We start from the raw sequence: 17,213 nt of genomic DNA on the forward strand, positions 1-17,213 counted from the left end.
TTATGAAAGCACAAGAACATAAATAGGAGAACATAGAGAGTTATTGTCACTCCTGTGAAGGTGCACAAAGACAAGTGGCTAGAATGTAATGCACATACCACTAGACTTCATGTTTAAAGATGGATGTGTTGATTCTTGTTGACAAACAATGAAAATAGAAACATGGTTATAAAATATTCACATTCGCTCTAGATTAATCTATCGACATACTTTTTCTACTTTGTTTCATTCTTCCTTTCCAAAAAGTGGCTTGTGATTTTTATTTAACAAAATATTAGAAAAATAATATTATTAAAAAATATTTATGTAAACCCTTTCATATAAATTTGATGATATGATGGTTAGAAATTTTCAACGAGAGTGGAGGTCTATGGTCGCGATATGGGTAGGTGGGGTTTGAGGCTATTGTTAGACCTAGGTCCGCAAGAAAAATCTCATAGGGTCATCAACATTATATTTGAGGCATATATGAGGTTATTGTTAGACCTAGTTCTATGGGAAAAAGCTCATAGTGTCATCAATGTTTTGTTTGAGGCATCTTTCTTTAGTTGAAGTCATCAGGAGTTTGGACAAAGGCAGTAGCATGGACGAAGTTGGTATCTCCTCTAAGCATACTACTAATGAGTACTAGCTAGGCTCATATGTATATGTTAACATATCATATGAGGTCAATGGAAATATGATCATTACAGGATTTTTGGTGAATTTGGCTTCATGGATGGAATTGATAGTTGATTCAATATTACCTACCAAGGCTATGCTCACAGGAAGATCCTAAATTATGAGGGCATCCCCTTTATATGGCGTAAATTCCATAAGGTCATTCATGTTTTGAGGGACCGTCCTCTTCCCTACACTAAAAGATCAAGGGGAAGAATCAAAGCAAGGAGAAAGAAATGAAAATTAAAGAGGCATCTCAGGGATCCCCATTCTAGAGTTAGTCTTCTCCTGAGATATAATAGACAACACCTGAGGCAACGCCAATAGAGGAAGATTTGAGGTCGAGGACCATCTCTAAGAAATCTCTAGGACCATATCATAGGGAGGAATTCCTTTTTTCTTTTGGCCCTCCTATGACAAGGATTATCTCACCTACCTCACTTATTTTTAATCTTAATAACTCTTTTGGTTATCTTTCTATGGGTTCTTCATTCCTTGTGTAGTCAGTTCCTCAGTCTTGTAATGTTAATTATGGGTTCGATTTAGGCTCGATTTCTTGTTATTTCCCTTTTACCCCTATATGTTGCCTTGTTCCCATTCCTTCCCCTTCTAGATATTTTTCATTAGCCTCTGAGTAGTGCTCTCGCTACAATCTTATATCCAAGGCCTAATCAAAGGATCCTTCTTCCCCTTCAAAATCCATTACGAATCCCTGGAGCAGGAAACCTTATATCTCCCAAGAAAAGTTTAAAGTTTGTTAGGATGTGGCAGCTAGTAGAACAAAATATATTGTTGGGGCTCTTGTAGTAGTGAAGGCCCCTGTTCCTATTCCAAAATCATAAACCTATCCTTTAATTGTTGAGGCTTGGCTTGTCCCCCTAAAAGTGTCACCCTAAAGAGGTTGATGCAAGCTAAACCCATAAATGTAATCCTCCTTCAAGAAACTTTTGGGAACAACGAATTGATTGAAAGATTGTTTTTATCTATGGATTTGGGGTTGTTTTTTGTGGTGGTTGACACTAAACGAAGATCAATGGGTCTAGAAATTGTATTGAATCCAAAAATATGTGAAGCTCCTTGAGCCATGGGGAGCCAAAGGAGTCATAGGAGTTGACCTCTTTGACATAGGGTTGGGAATGAAGATGAAGACTGTTAATGTATGTGGACTATGTCATGATAGAATGTCCTTCTACGAAATTCTTATGGCATTATATTTTATGGACACTAAAAATGTGGTAGTGGATGGAGATTTAAATTTCTTGTTGGGTGCTTAAGAAAGTTGGGGTCTTCATGCCCACTCAGATACCCTTACTAATTTTTTCATTCATCTTTTAGAGTCTCACAAATTATGCGATGTGAACTTTGTAAATTATAAACCTCCTTGGAGGAATCAGAGAATGGGTGATGCGATGATTACGGGAGGCTAGATAATGTTTTGTTAGTTAAAAATCTATTGGAAACAATACCTCTTTTTCATTAATGGGTTGGGATGGGGGTTCAATCTGATCTCCACCCCATATTTCTTGAGCTAAAGGGTGGATAGAACAAGCGAAGAGCCCCATTCAAACTTAATTCGATGTGGTTAAAAGACGAATATTTTCAGCATATTGTGTTCGATCATTGGATACCTTTCAATCCTAAGCACAATGATTCAATTTCTACCCTATTTGAAAAAAACATTAAAAGAGTCAAGAAGGTCATTGTGAAATTGTCAACCTCCAAGAAGCAAAGGCATGTGAAGACCCTTAACAAAGTTGAGTAAGAGATTGAGCAAATAGAAGATATAGAAGGTGGGGATTATATATCAGAGGAGTCAAAACGAAGGGCCATTCAGATCAAAGACTGAAGGAAAAGATTTCTGGAGGAAAAGGAGGATTCTTGGAGACGTAAAAGCAGAGAGATTTGGCTCAAAAGTGGGGATAGAAAAACAAAAAATTTCTAGCAATTTGCTAAAGGGCTTTGAGACAATAATACTATTTGGGCCTTGGATGATCCCAGTGGGGAAAAACCCTCAACTTTAGATGATCTAGCTAGTTTGGGTATAGATAGCTTCAAAAATGTTTTCAAATCCCCTTGGGAAGCATCTTTACTTGAAGTTATCACATTGGCCTGGAACTTTTCCAGGTACAAAATTGATGAAGTCAATCACTCTCTTATGGAGTCGGTATCTGAGGAAGAGATTCAGAAAATTTTGAATCATTTTCAAAAGGAAAAAAACTCAATTCTAGATGGATGGCTGATAGAATATTTCTCTAAGTTTTATTATCTCTTAGGGGAACACCTATTAAGGGTGATGGATGAATGTAGGAAATCAGGGAAAATTTATGATTCGATCAATTCTACTTTCATTGCCCTCATTCCTAAGAATGATTCCCCAAAGAATTTCAACAGATTATAACTTATTTCATTATGCAATGTATATAGAAAATCATTGCTACAATCATTTCCTACATACTGAAGTCAGTGTTATCATATAACATTTCGAAGGAATAGTTCTCATTTCAGGAAGGCACACAGATTCATGAGGCCATATGTGGAAGCACAAGAAATGCTACACAATCTAAATATTAAGGAATTAAAAGGTAAGGTGCTAAAAATTGATCTGTCAAAGGCTTATGATAAGGTTAACAAGATTTACCTTAGAATTCTCTTGACATACTTGGGATTCGAGTTAAGATTTATAAACTGGATCATGTGTTGTATTACCTATGTATCTTTTGTAGTACACAAAAATGGCTTTGCGTCTTCCTTCTTTCATGGTGAACGTTGACTATGTTAGGGCTGCCTACTCTTACCATTATTATTTCTTATAGTGGTTGAAGGTTTGAGTAGATTGTTATTGGAGGAAAAACATACGGGTGGCCTGAAGGGTGATTTGGTGATTCGTGATATGGATATAACATACTTATTTTTTGTAGAATATGTTCTCTTATTCTATGATGAAACCAGACATGACATGTTAGCTCTTAAGGAATCCCTATCTATATTTGAAAAAGTGACAGGAATGATGATTAATTTGTAAAATTGCTCCCTATTTGAGTGGGATTATGTAGGGATGATTCTACAAACACACAAAATCTATCCCCTTTCCTCATAAATAATTTCAACGATAGGATTAAATACTTGGGCTTCTATCTGAAGCCCAATGACTATAGAAGGGTTGACTAGTTGTGGTTGATTGCAAAGATAAAGAAGAGAATAAGAGTGTGGAGATTCAGCTGACTTTCAAGGCTAGGAAGGTTGGTGCTCATAAAATTTGTCATGGAGGCCATTCTAGTTTTTTGGATGGCATTGTCATAATTTCCAAAAGTGATCTCAAATTCTATTTGCAAGATTTGTTATAGATTCCTTTGGTTGGGTGTAAAATATGGACTTGTCTTCCCATGGGTTAAGTGAGACAAAATCACCCTGCTAAAGAAATGGGAGGATGGGGCTTAAAAAATATGTTTTCCTTTTCAAAGGCCTTGAAAACGAAATCAGGTTGGTGTATGTTTTCTCCTCTTTCCATTGTGGATTGGACTAGACCCCCAAATGAGTCGAGGACTAATGTTTATGTGATATGGAAAGTTGTAGTATCATCTTTTTAGTGTGATTGAGAGGGGGTTGGTTTAGAAGATTGGCTCGGGATAAAATGTAAAATTAGGGGTTGATATATTTGTTGGTTGTGATGAAAACTACATTCTTCCATAAGATCCGGTGGATCATGTAAATGCTTAAGGGAGTAAACCATAAACCATGTGGTTGATTCGTATAGATCAGCAATTTGGGTACAGGCTTGGACTGATGTTGTTCAATTAAATATTCCAGAAGAATGGCAAGGGTAGTGGTAGAACTACACTATAGCTCTCAATTATTCTCATGTCAGATTGAGGGATACACCTAATTCTCTAAGTTGGGTTCCTTCTCCCCATGGGTAATATGAGCCAAAATTGAGATATTTATTCATCAATGCTAGAAGAGAGCCTGAAACTCCAACTTGGTGGTGGAAGAAGTTCTAGTAGTTAGGTTTTCCAGCTAAGTCTAGATTGTTGATGTGGCGCATCTTAAAAAATAAAATTCCCACGAGACAATACTTAAAAGATAGATGTTTCATGGGTCCTAGTTGGTGCTCTATGTAAAGGCGTATAGGAAACAGTGGAACAACTTTTCTGGTTTTCCTTTTCACTATTGTTGTCTGAAATATTGTAAGACAGTCTTTATCTTTAAATTCTATGTGGTAGGGAATTTCTTGCAGCAAAACTTGGAAGCTTTGGTAGGAGTGAGAAGGCCCAAAAAAGTTGAGAAATTTATCTCTCGTCATAAATTGGGGCATGTGGATTGCTCGAAATAATGCTATTTTCCATGAAAAGTCTTCATTCTCGGAAAATATGGTGGCTCAAGTTTTAACCACGTGTGATTTAATTTATGATTCCATATCAATTCACATACCATATAATATATTTCCTGAATAAGTGGACCATACACATACATACGCATACTTTGATGGGGCTTCCCTCCCTACGCATACTTTGATGAGGCTTCAACTTCAAATATTCAAGGATTCTATGGTTGTTAGTAATTGGTTTAATATGGTCACCATATGTCAAATGCACATACTACTTCCCATTTTGGATGAGGTTATGGATTTAAAGTAGTGTTTTGACTAGATTTTTTTATGTCGCACCTAAAGGGAGACGAACTCCATTATCGATGGTATTTCCAAGGTAGGTGCAAAGCACAACTTGGGCACATGGAAGGTTATGGAACAGGATGGAGCCACTTTCTATGAGCACTTCCACATAAATTTCATTGAAGGCCTGCAACTTGACCTATGATCTTCTTAGAGGAATTTTTTTTATTATTAATTGTGATTCTCTTATGAGAACTTTCTAGAAGCTAGTTCTTCCTATTTTTGAGTTATGTATTTATAGTAGATAAGTTTTCAGATAGTGCTATGACTATCGTGCTATTTTTAGTGGCTAGTTAATTTCAAAATAGTTTTTTTAAATGCACACTCATGCATATACAAAAATGTGTTTTTCAATTAACTTAATCAAAAAAATTATAAATAATAAACAAAATGCAAAACATAATACAAATTAAGGTAGTATGGTTAAGGTTGTATATTCTTTTTAAAAAAGAAATTCTCAATTTAAAAATAAAAAGTAAAAACAAATGAGTTAGAAATAAAGAAACTTTATAGAAAAATAATAACTTAAAAATTAAAAATGATAATAATAATAATTAAATATATATTTATTTATAAATATTAATGGATAATATTTCATATTAAGTGCATGTAAATTGAAAAGTTAAAAATATGGAAAATAGACTTATACTTCATCACCGGGTTATAATGCATTATATTTTTCAAAAGAATAAAAGAATTTGAAAAAGTTTAATTTCGAGGTTTTACGAAGAATCTTCAATATATTTTATTGAAAGTTATGAGTATTTAATAAACATTGAAAAGTAAAGCGTGTAATGTATGAAGACGTGTTCACAGTGCAAACCCTAAGTTTCTGGTCCAATCTATCTCCACCTCGCTCCCTTAAAAAAATCCCGATTTTTCATTGTCTGCGACTCCTTGTTGGGTATTTAATGAAACGGACATCATAATCAGGGCTTATTCAAATTTCAAACAAAGCACTTTCGTTATATTATTTAGTGTGAAATAGGCTTTTTTATATATTTTTAATTCAATTATTAATAATAATTATTTAATTGAATTAAAACTACTTTGATATATAGGTTAATTTTGGAATAAGGTTTATTGGATTTTAGTTAAGTATTTCACTAAATGGTATATATTCATTGAGGCCTCATAATCTCATGTTTATTTAAATTTTAAATTAAGCATTTTTATTTAAGTAAATTATTATATTTATTTTAGTAAATTATTATATTTATTTTGAAATATTTTTTTTAGTTTTAATATAATTATGATATATTTTGAAAATTTTTAATTTAATTGTCTATAATTATTAATTGTGATTTAATTTTTATGGAATATTTTGATTAGTATTCACAAATTAAAGATTGGGATTTATCTTTAAAATGGTTTTTCTCTTTTTTCTCTTTTAACTAAATTGATTAATTAAAAATGTATATCATACTAGTAGTCTAATTAATAGACGAAATAATTTTTTTTCAAATTTTTTTCTAGTTAATTTTATTCAAAATTGGATAATGTTTTTTTAAATTCTATAATTTTTAAAAAAATCATAAGTTTAAGTTGTTTAATGTGCAAAGATTTAGTGCATCAAGGGTTTTTTATGCATTCAAAAGAGCATTTTAAATGATAAGAAATCACAATCTTACTAAAATTTGTATTCCTTATTCTAGTCAAAAAGCAAGTGTGATATGAAATGACTTGTAGTTTTTTGGCATGTCTTGTTGATAAGTCATAGTATTGACATATGATATTGTAACAAATCCATTTACACATTAAAAATATTTATAAAATGATGGGAGTGAATCTCCATGTTTAAGAATATTGTATATATATATATATATATATATATATATATATATATATATATATATATATATATATCTATGAGTGTAATATGAAATGGCTTATGGTTTTTTTGGCATGTCTTATTGATAAGTCTTGGTATTGACTTATTGTATTATAATACATCCATTTACAAAATAAAAAAATTTATAAAAAAAATGGGAGTTAATCTCCATGTTTAAAAATATTGTTTATATATGTGTGTGTATGTTCAACTTATATGTTAATTTTTTTTAATAATAATAATAATAATAATAAATATTTTGATGTGTATTATAAATTGATATCTATTAACATTTACCAGTTAAGTAATTTATATACAATTTGTATAATGATACTAGTTATTATCAATATATAATAGAGATTATTCACATAATATTTTTAAAAAATATGACATAATATGCTAAAAAAATTATATTTCAATAAAAAATATCCTATACATAAACTACTCACACATAAAAAATAATTATATTTTTTTTTGGTTATTTTAACTAAATTGATTAGTTAAAAAATATAAAATGAAATACTATTTTTTAAACCTATGATATTAGAAAACTCTAATATTATAATAAAATCTATTTACACATGTTTTTTCTTATTTTTTTAATAAATTAATATTGTGAAAATGCTCGGATACATATCGGAGATCATTAAATGATGCATTACCATTTAAGTCATGTCCTGCGCCGATTACCAACTATTGTTTTTTTTTAATAAGTTGATACTGTGAAAATGCTCGGATACCTGTCGGAGATCATTAAATGTTCATAACCATTTAACTTATATCCTTCGCCAATTACCAACCATTTCAAATTTTAAGAGATGTTGTATGGATTAATCCATGACATTGGTAGATGCGTGAAGCGCAAATTGATGGTCTGTATTTGTAGGTATACCTGTACTTACAAGTTTCATAGCGGCGGGGCCTATTTAACACGTACGATAGACCAGAGACAGGCGAGAGGATGACCATACAAAATCATTTTCTGATGCTCACCACTGACAATGGGCGCCATCCGAGTGCCCCATTTTTTTTTTCTTTAAATCACCAGTATTATGCTTATGCTCCATTAATAATCCGGAACTTTTCTGTCAGATTTATAAAGTATTTGCTGTCTACCTCGCTGTTCTTCGGCTCATATCGTTTAATATTGGTTCGTGGGTGTGCAGGGAAGTGGGCCTAATAATGAAGATGAAATTTAGTGGGGTGAAGACAGAAATTTATAATCCTGAACTTTGCAGTCTGCCTGGCTGGTCTTCGGCTTATATTTTTTAACTAACATTGGTTAGTTGGTTTGCAGGGAAGGGAGGCCAACAGTGAAGTTGAATCTTACAGAGAACTCCAATTCAAAATACATTAGCAAAGTTATTTCCCCACTTCATTGCATTTCTAAAAATCAGCATGGACTCGAACCAATATAACAGTGCAAACTTTCTTTAAAATTTATTGCATATTCATGAACTTTCGGAGGCAAGATGTTCGCCTAGTCATAACGGAAGGATTCATCTCCCTCGTGAGAGCAAAGGAAGAAAGAACATAAAATGGAGAGAATTAATGTTGTTGAGGTGAAGGTGCAAAGGGACGAGTGGCTAGAGGTAAAGCACGTACTCGAGATTTCCTGTTCAAAGATGGACGTGTCGATGGCTGCTGACAAACTATGAAAGCAGAAAAGACGGTTAGAATTGATTAGAGAAGGTAAGCATTAATGGAGAGACTGGGCGGAGATGTGTATTCTCCTGGAACGTTCTTTGCTCCTTCGTATCCGCTTTCTGCATCGTTTGCACACTTCCGTTTCTAAAAGGTTGCTTGTTTCTTAATTTAACAAAATATTGAGAAAATTATAGTGTAACTAAAAAAAATTATGTAAGCATTTCATATAAGATACTTTTACAAATAATAAATCAAATGCAAAATATAATAAAGATAAAGGTTGTATGGATATTTATATAAAAAATTAATCAGTGTAGAAAAGCGGTTTTAATAAAAGTTAACGAATATTAATAAAAAATCAATATTTAATATTACAATTTAAAATAATGTTTAATATTATGATAAGATTGATATTGATTAATATTAAAGGATAATATTTAATATTATAATTCTAACCATGATAAAGATGATATGATCGATAAGAATGGATGTCAAATGAAAAAGTTAAAAACATGACAAATCCGTTTAGAGTTAATTATATGATTGTAATTAATTAACTAATTAAAATAATAATAATTTTAAATTGTTTTATGGTGGGAAGTAGCACAAAAAGAACAGTACACTGTCATCAAAGAAGAAGAATATTCTAGAGAAAATGAGTCACAAGAAATCAAAGAAGAAGGAAGCAACTCTCAAAACAAGCAAGGAGAAAGCCCGCCCCAACAAATCAACAATTATGAGGATTTGAAGACCGCAGAAAATAAATCTTCATCTCCGACTATTTTCAAAAGAACGAACACAATAGATCGCGAAGCTAAGACACCAATGTCCCAAGAACCAGACGAGATGAAGGAGATGCAAGACAAAGGAAGTTGGAAGACCGTAGAGAAAAGAAAGAAAGCTACAACACCAATCTCGCCAAGAAAGACGAGGAGCCAGACAAGTAAAAATTAAGAAAATTGTAGGTCCGATAGACCAATTTGGTCTGAGTGGACGTTAACCATCATCATCATCATCATCATGAAGTATTTTTAATAATTTTTATAGAAAATTATAATTAATTTAAGAAATAATGGAAATTAAAGTGATTCCATATAAATGATTTTTTTAATTTAAAAAATATTAAAATAACAATAACACATTCATATATCATTCATAATTTTTGGATACCAATAAAAATATATTTACCATGTCAACAAACTTCATAACTTGAATAAACATCACAAGTATAAACGTAAATTCCTGTGTCTCAACAATATGGTATTCAAATATATAAATTATATAATTTATGTTGGTTGGAAAATATGGTATTTAAATATAGAAATTAGATAATTTAAGTTATTTTAAAATCAATATACATTTGGTTTTTCTAATTAAATTTAAATTTAAAATAAATTTATGTTATTTTTAATAATATTATTTATATTTATATAAATTTCACATTTTTTATATATAAAAAATATTTTTATATATAATTTTATTAAAATATTAATAATTTATATATCACATATTTACATTGATATCCTTCTTATTGGAGTTGGGCACTTTAATCATTTTCTTAATTAATATTTTTGATTGGATGGCCTAAATTGAAATATGCCAATATATTCTCGTAGTTGCCACTCCATCAATGATTGGAATTCATACTATTAACTTCCATGCATATCTAAATCACATGTTTAAACCATACTTAAATTAACTTTTTACAAAACATAATTAAAAATTTACTATACCTATTGTTCATAACCACCTCTCATAATTACTATAAAAAAAATATGCATTGAAACGTGTCCAACCATTTGTGCATCTGTCCCTATGCATTCCTTTGTGAAACGTATGCGGAGTTGGATGTTAAATGTAGTGGATGAACTAGTGAATGATAAATGGAAAAGTGCACGAAAACGTTATGTGCCCACTTCCTTGAGTATTTTCCATTGATTTAAAAATATTACCAGTGTATTAGGACAAAAACTGAACTGTATAAAAACTTGACAGATGTGAAGGGTTTATGTTTATGGGAAGCTATCAAATTCTGTCTTTTTGTTATTCTGTTGTTTCTTTCTCTGTGATGCAGTTTGCGTTGCCTTATATGATTAAGAATCAAGACTGCATCACCTTATATGATCAAGAATACTTTCTTCAGGCATTTAAGGCCATAGCTTCATCTTTTTACTCCCACACAGTCACTACTACATGTAGGGGGTTTTAAGACAATATTTGAGTCAATTGTCTTAACTTGAGACAAAAAGAAACTTGTTTATTGTCTTAAATACTGTCTCTAAGCGGGTGTGGCAAAATATAATGTCACAAAAATTTGTCTTTATAAAGACAATATAGAACACATATTATTATTGTCTCTATAAAGACAAGAATTATTGTCTATTAAGAGACAATTTGATTTGTCTCTCTAGAGACAATTTGATTTGTCTCTCTAGAGACAACTTCATTTGTGTCTCTTTAGAGACAATTACATTTTTGTCTTTTTAGAGACAATAGCTGAGATTAAAAACATATTGTCTCTATAGAGACTATATGTCCATAATTCAAACTATTGTCTCTCTAGAGACAATATAAAAAATTATTTAAAAATAAATAAATAAAATCATTTTGAATGTTCTTTCAAAGTAGTTTCACATTCAAAGTTCACAAATAGTACTCGTGTATGAGAGAAACCACCACAGAAATTCCTGTCTGATAGAAACCAACACATATGGGTTATTAATATTACATTTGTTTAGCAAGAGGGGATTCAATTCATTACTAAATTTACGCCCAAGTTTTACTACTTCAAATGGGAGTCAGAAGTTTGGATTTAAGATGCTACCTTAGCTTTGATAAGCGTTCCATCTCCTAGTTTTACTATAGTTAAAGAAGAATCTGTAGACTGTTGAATGGAAACGACTTTAGATTTAGAAAATGCGAATCTTTATGCAGAAATCAATCAAGAGCCCAATTAATGAAATGGCAATACCTTTATGTGTTCGACAGACAACATACCACAAGAATGCCTAGGCAGGCTTGATAGCCACAGTTATCAACTATGTAAACCAATTTCAGAGTTAAAATAAATCCTCAGACATAGCTAGAATTTTCAGAGAAAGTTTTAACAAGCCATAATATATTACAAGCAACAATCATCGCAACTAGCATTTCCCCCAACAGTACACAACGAAAGGCACTTGAGCATTCTTGAAATATTTGAAGAGTACAAAAAGTTCTTGTGCAAAATGTGCAAGAGTATATAACGGAAAAAATTGTCTTAGCATATAAAAATAGCTCTGTAATGGAGTTGAACTAAGATAGCTTAGCCAACTCCACCGATGAAAACATCTGCACAGTACCCAAATCACATATAGAGAGATGCGATAATGCTATTCTAAGCCCCAAATACAAATTAGAATTAAATGTCGAAACTCAAGAGCAAACTCCAATGATACAAAACTAATTGAATCCACCAATCCCTAAATATGCAAAAGCATCTTAACAAAGCTATTCAAAAGCATCATCATCGTCATCTGGAAGGGGTTGGGCCGCAGCTGCTACAAGTTCTGCCTCGTACCTGACAACATAAAAGATTGTAAGCCAAAGTTTCAATCTTTTAGAAATGGAACAAATTATTTCAATAAAAGTTAACAAAAATTAATAAGAAAATAGAATTCTACTTACTGCTGCTGGGTTGCAAGGTCTATCTGAACCTCAGGAGGAGCAAGAGCAGGTGACTCCACAAAATGAAGGTTTGGATCCCTATAAAAATAACCCATTATAGAATCAATGCAAATTTTTTAATATAACATTCATATTAGGGAGCATCAGAAACTAGATTAAAGGCTCACCCTGAGAGCTTCCGTGCCAAGTACAGGAATGGCTTCTCAAAGTTGTAGTTACTTTTTGTAGATATCTCATAGTACTGAAGATTCTTCTTTCCATGAAAAGGAACTTGCTTAGCTTTCACTTGCCTATTCTTCACATCAACCTTGTTTCCACAAAGAACAATAGGAATATTCTCACACACCTTGAAATTCACAAAGATATTTAGCTAATCGGTTCAAGCAGTTGTGCCACCACACAATTAAGGAACCTTCATTTCTACTTAGAGATCCAACCCCTCTACAAAAGAGATACCTGCAAAGATCTTTGTGCCACGTTGGGACATTCTTGTAAGTCAATCGTGCAGTAACATCAAACATGATAACTTCACATTGCCCATGAATACTGCAACAAAAAAAATCCCAATCAGTAAATAAGAAGGAAACAAATAAATAGAAGTGGAAAAACATGGAACCCTCGCCAATTCAATCAGGAAAATGCCAACAGAAACAGGAAAATCAAACCAGTATTGATCAAAACAACCAATAACAGAGTCTGTCTATAAATTCAAAATTAAGCTAAATTAAAATTCAAATAAATATAAGTGGAAAAATACAGAACCCTCGCCAATTCAACGAGGAAAATGCCAACAGAAGCAGGAAAAGCAAACCAGTATTGATCAAAACAACCAATAACACAGTCTGTCTATAAATTCAAAATTAAATTAAATTAAAATTCAAAATAAAGAGACATAAACGAGTAAAACAGAGTGCTGATAAAAAGGAACCAAAAAAGGGCTCATAGTTTCTCCATTGTCATTGATATTGAGGGCTAAAGGTGTTGCTACTGAGCCCACACTACATACATATCAACACGGGAAAATAGAATTGATAAGTCAAAAGTTCTCTTGGGATCGATCCAAGTTTAAATCCATGTAGGACCTTTTTAAACAAAAAGTTGAAAAGGCACCCAAAAAGCTTAAATGTACAGTGGTCCAATCAACAGGTGTCTACTACACCTGCAGAGGATGACAAAAAACACTACTTTCGTAAAGTCCCAAGAGACCAAATTTCAAGTGAAAATCAAAATCAATCTGGCAAAATACAAAAATGGGAAAATAATCAAACTAATTATTGACGTACCTTAACCACATTTTGTCATTAAAACTTACCTGACTAAGCTATAAAGTTGGGTCAGCATTTCATCCTTGGCTTTCTCAACTTAACAAAGCACCATAGCCTCCAAATCATCAAATCATTAATTCAAGTATCATGGACTGAATAAACACTGAGATTCTATATGGTTGTATTGTGTGCTCATCCACATGGATGTCTTACTTTGGGAACATTTGCAGCAAGACTATTCAGAACAGCTTCCACATAACCACGGACTTCTTGAGCCATCATTCTGAGCTCCTCCTCCGGATCTACAGGCCTTCTTACCATGGTTTCCTATATTATAAACAAGAAAATCAAACTGAGGTTGAATATTAAGTTGGGAAATAATTTTTCTATTCTCATCGTTGTATATGGTCATGGTATCCTAGGCTAAAATGTGTATTGATTCTTAAATTATTTAATAGCAAACATTTTGATTATGTACATGTTCAACTTACGATGGAACTTTATGTGCTTCATTGCCTATATGCAAGTGTTTCAATACAAGCTATAGTTTTTCACGATTATACTTTGGGTTACATAAAGTAGTCTTGGCCTCTGGCCAGCTAAATATTGCCTACCCTCTACCTTATATCTATTTAAGTTTTAACAGTGGAAATAGTTTGTCTTGAAGATCGAAGAAAACTCAAAGGATGTTAGTCCTAGCTGAAAGCAAAGACTAGCAATATATTTTCATTTTCTGCTAAATAGTTCTCTACCAGAGAAACCAAATTTTTTGGTTACCTGTAATTATTCGTAAGTTGAAAAATTGTCCAGCAGCACAATGCCTACTTATCTGCAATATAATTGTCCAGCAGAAAATAATGTGACTAGCATGCATTTGAATGTAGTTTACTAATTTTTTAACCTTAAACAGACATGTGAGTACTCGATAGTAAATCAAGACAATTCCATATAACATAATGTAATTCAGTTAATGAAGGCTTCTCACCAGATCATGCCATCATTATGTCAGTGGTTATAATATATACAATGTACAGTTGAGGAGGAACTTCTATTTATGGATATATAATAGTGAAATCAACTCAGCTTCCATTTTATTTGTCTCAAACAACCTATGAAAGGTTTGTTGTAGTATAGAGGGTGCATCTTTATCCAATGCTTTAATTGTCTTTGCAGATTGACATTGTAATGGGCCAAAGGTTAATGACTCTATCTTCCAGCAAGAATTGGTAAGCAAATGAATTTCACCAATGGCTCAAACATAGAACCAAATTTCAGGAATGGCAGACTAGTGCCTTTCTTGCTAGGAATATCCTAAGAATGGTCCCTTCATACGGGATGTCCCAGTGACATCCAATGAGCCGTTCCCACAAAACTCGAGATGCATCAAATGATATTTGTGGCATTCCTGTTCTCATCCCCATTCCATAGAAAACATGTAAAAAACATAGGAGAACATGGATGCCTCAAATATCATTTGAGAATCAAAGTCTATAGAACGATGTCTCTAGAGGGGCTCAGGAACTCTGTTACATTGTTACATTCCAAGCATATGTAATTATTCTGCTTCAACTTTAGAAGGCTTATTGTAGCGTAACTGCCAGGTAATTTGTCAGAATTACGCCCAAGTTTTACTACTTAAAATGGGAGTCAGAAGTTTGGATTTAAGATGCTACCTTAGATTTGATAAGCGTTCCATCTCTCAGTTTTACTATAGTTAAATAATAATCTCTAGACTGTTGAATGGAAACAACTTTAGCATTGAATCTGATCATTCCTAGAGCCAATTCTTTTGCAAGGGTATCTAGAAGCATACTCCTTTGCATGCATCGAACTTCATGATTTCCACTGATAGACAGGAAAAGTACTTAGTATTACAAAGCATGCGAAAAAAAAGATGACCAAAATAGTTAATGGGATAGAAAGTACATCATGTCATAGTGGCAATGAGGGAGTGCTGAAGCCATCTCCTAGATGCAGAAATGACTAGGAACAGAAATAAAGAATACAAACAAGTATGCCCTAGACAAAGAAGCAGCAGGTGAAGCATTAAAGCTAAAAAAAAGAAGCAGAAGCATTAATCTGAAAGAACCAACCAGTAAAAAGTGAGGGATTTGAGACGAGAAGCATTGGATCACAAAAAGGGCAAATCAAGAAAACATCCAATGTAAGTGAGATTTTCTTTTAAATAGAAGTTTAAGGTACCCTCTAGATGCGAAATAAAAAGCTACCTGATATCAATCTGGATAGCCATATTTTTTCTCCTCTATTTTATTATGTTGTTTTTGGATACCAGGTTTCATAGGTGCTGTGATTGCAAAGAATGTTAAGAATGTTGTGCCCAATAAGAATTGGCTTATATGATTTTGAATTTCTATTGGTTAAACTCAGGGTTCACACCTTTTAGGAGTCCATATTCTAGCATGGCATGGACTATCTGCCATGGAAGACCCCTCTAGTGAGCCCTACGGTCATTGTAATCTTGAAAATATTCAAATGAATATGGACATTTTTCTAACTGTCCACTGGGTGCACCTATATCAACCCCCTGTAAACGGTAAAACTAAAAACCTATTACTCTAAATGCAACGCTGCATGCCTTGAGATAAGTTGTGTGTTGGCCATTGTGGTCTTATTGTTTTGGCGATCAAATCCTGAATGCATGAGGGCAGAAACAATAATATGGTGAGCTTTTACAATTTCTACATATATGTTTGCTATGGTCTTGCATGCTTTTCGAGACATTTATCAGCCAAGAGTTATGATGGCGTACTTACCATTTTCCAAAGCCGGTGTACGAGAGCTGTTTGGTAAATGCTGAAGGGAAGGAAGTCACCTGTGCCCTGTAAATTGGCATACAAGAAGCTAAATTATAGTGGGAAGAGCAGCTGGAGGTAAAGTACAGAGGATCAAATTGAATGATGTAATGACAATACCCCTGTAACTGCGGATGCTTCAGGCAAAGGGACTCTGCAACACCGAGAACATCGAGAGCCCTCCATAGTAGTCTACATACACAAATGATAGTTTGAATATATCGACTAGTCACTAAACAAAGAATGTAACTTATGAATTCATGAGGCAAGTGCTAGAATGCAGGGTTTGGAGCATACAGACAAATAAAGAGTATAATTGAGTAATTCCTAATGAATAGCTAAAGTAGCTTACTTTAAATTGTGAGTCTCCTTATAGCTTCTACTCTAAACGCAACGCTGCATGCCTTGAGATAAGTTGTGTGTTGGCCATTGTGGTCTTATTGTTTTGGCGATCAAATCCTGAATGCATGAAGGTAGAAACAATAATACGGTGAGCTTTTACAACTTCTACATCTATGTTTGCTATGGTATTGCATGCTTCCCGAGACATTTATTAGCTAAGAGTTATGTTGGCATACTTACCATTTTCCAAAGCCGGTGCACGAGAGCTGTTTGGTAATAGTTAATGGGATAGAAAGTACATCATGTCATAGTGGCAATGA

General features: G+C 32.9%; 1 long non-coding RNA gene across 1 annotated transcript; it reads right to left on the bottom strand.

Moving 5' to 3' along the window:
* Positions 1 to 11,966: 11,966 nt before the first annotated feature.
* On the bottom strand, positions 11,967 to 12,798 carry LOC149190236 (uncharacterized). The gene is made up of 3 exons (XR_016256465.1): positions 12,641 to 12,798; positions 12,474 to 12,551; positions 11,967 to 12,366 (listed from the first exon to the last, which is right to left on the bottom strand). It is a non-coding gene; the product is annotated as an uncharacterized LOC149190236 (long non-coding RNA).
* Between the last annotated feature and the right edge of the window lie 4,415 nt (positions 12,799 to 17,213).

This window comes from Pinus tabuliformis, chromosome 3_1, assembly GCF_031772625.1.
Source record: "Pinus tabuliformis cultivar Carrire ecotype Pingquan chromosome 3_1, CPIR1, whole genome shotgun sequence".
Classification (NCBI taxonomy): domain Eukaryota; kingdom Viridiplantae; phylum Streptophyta; class Pinopsida; order Pinales; family Pinaceae; genus Pinus; species Pinus tabuliformis.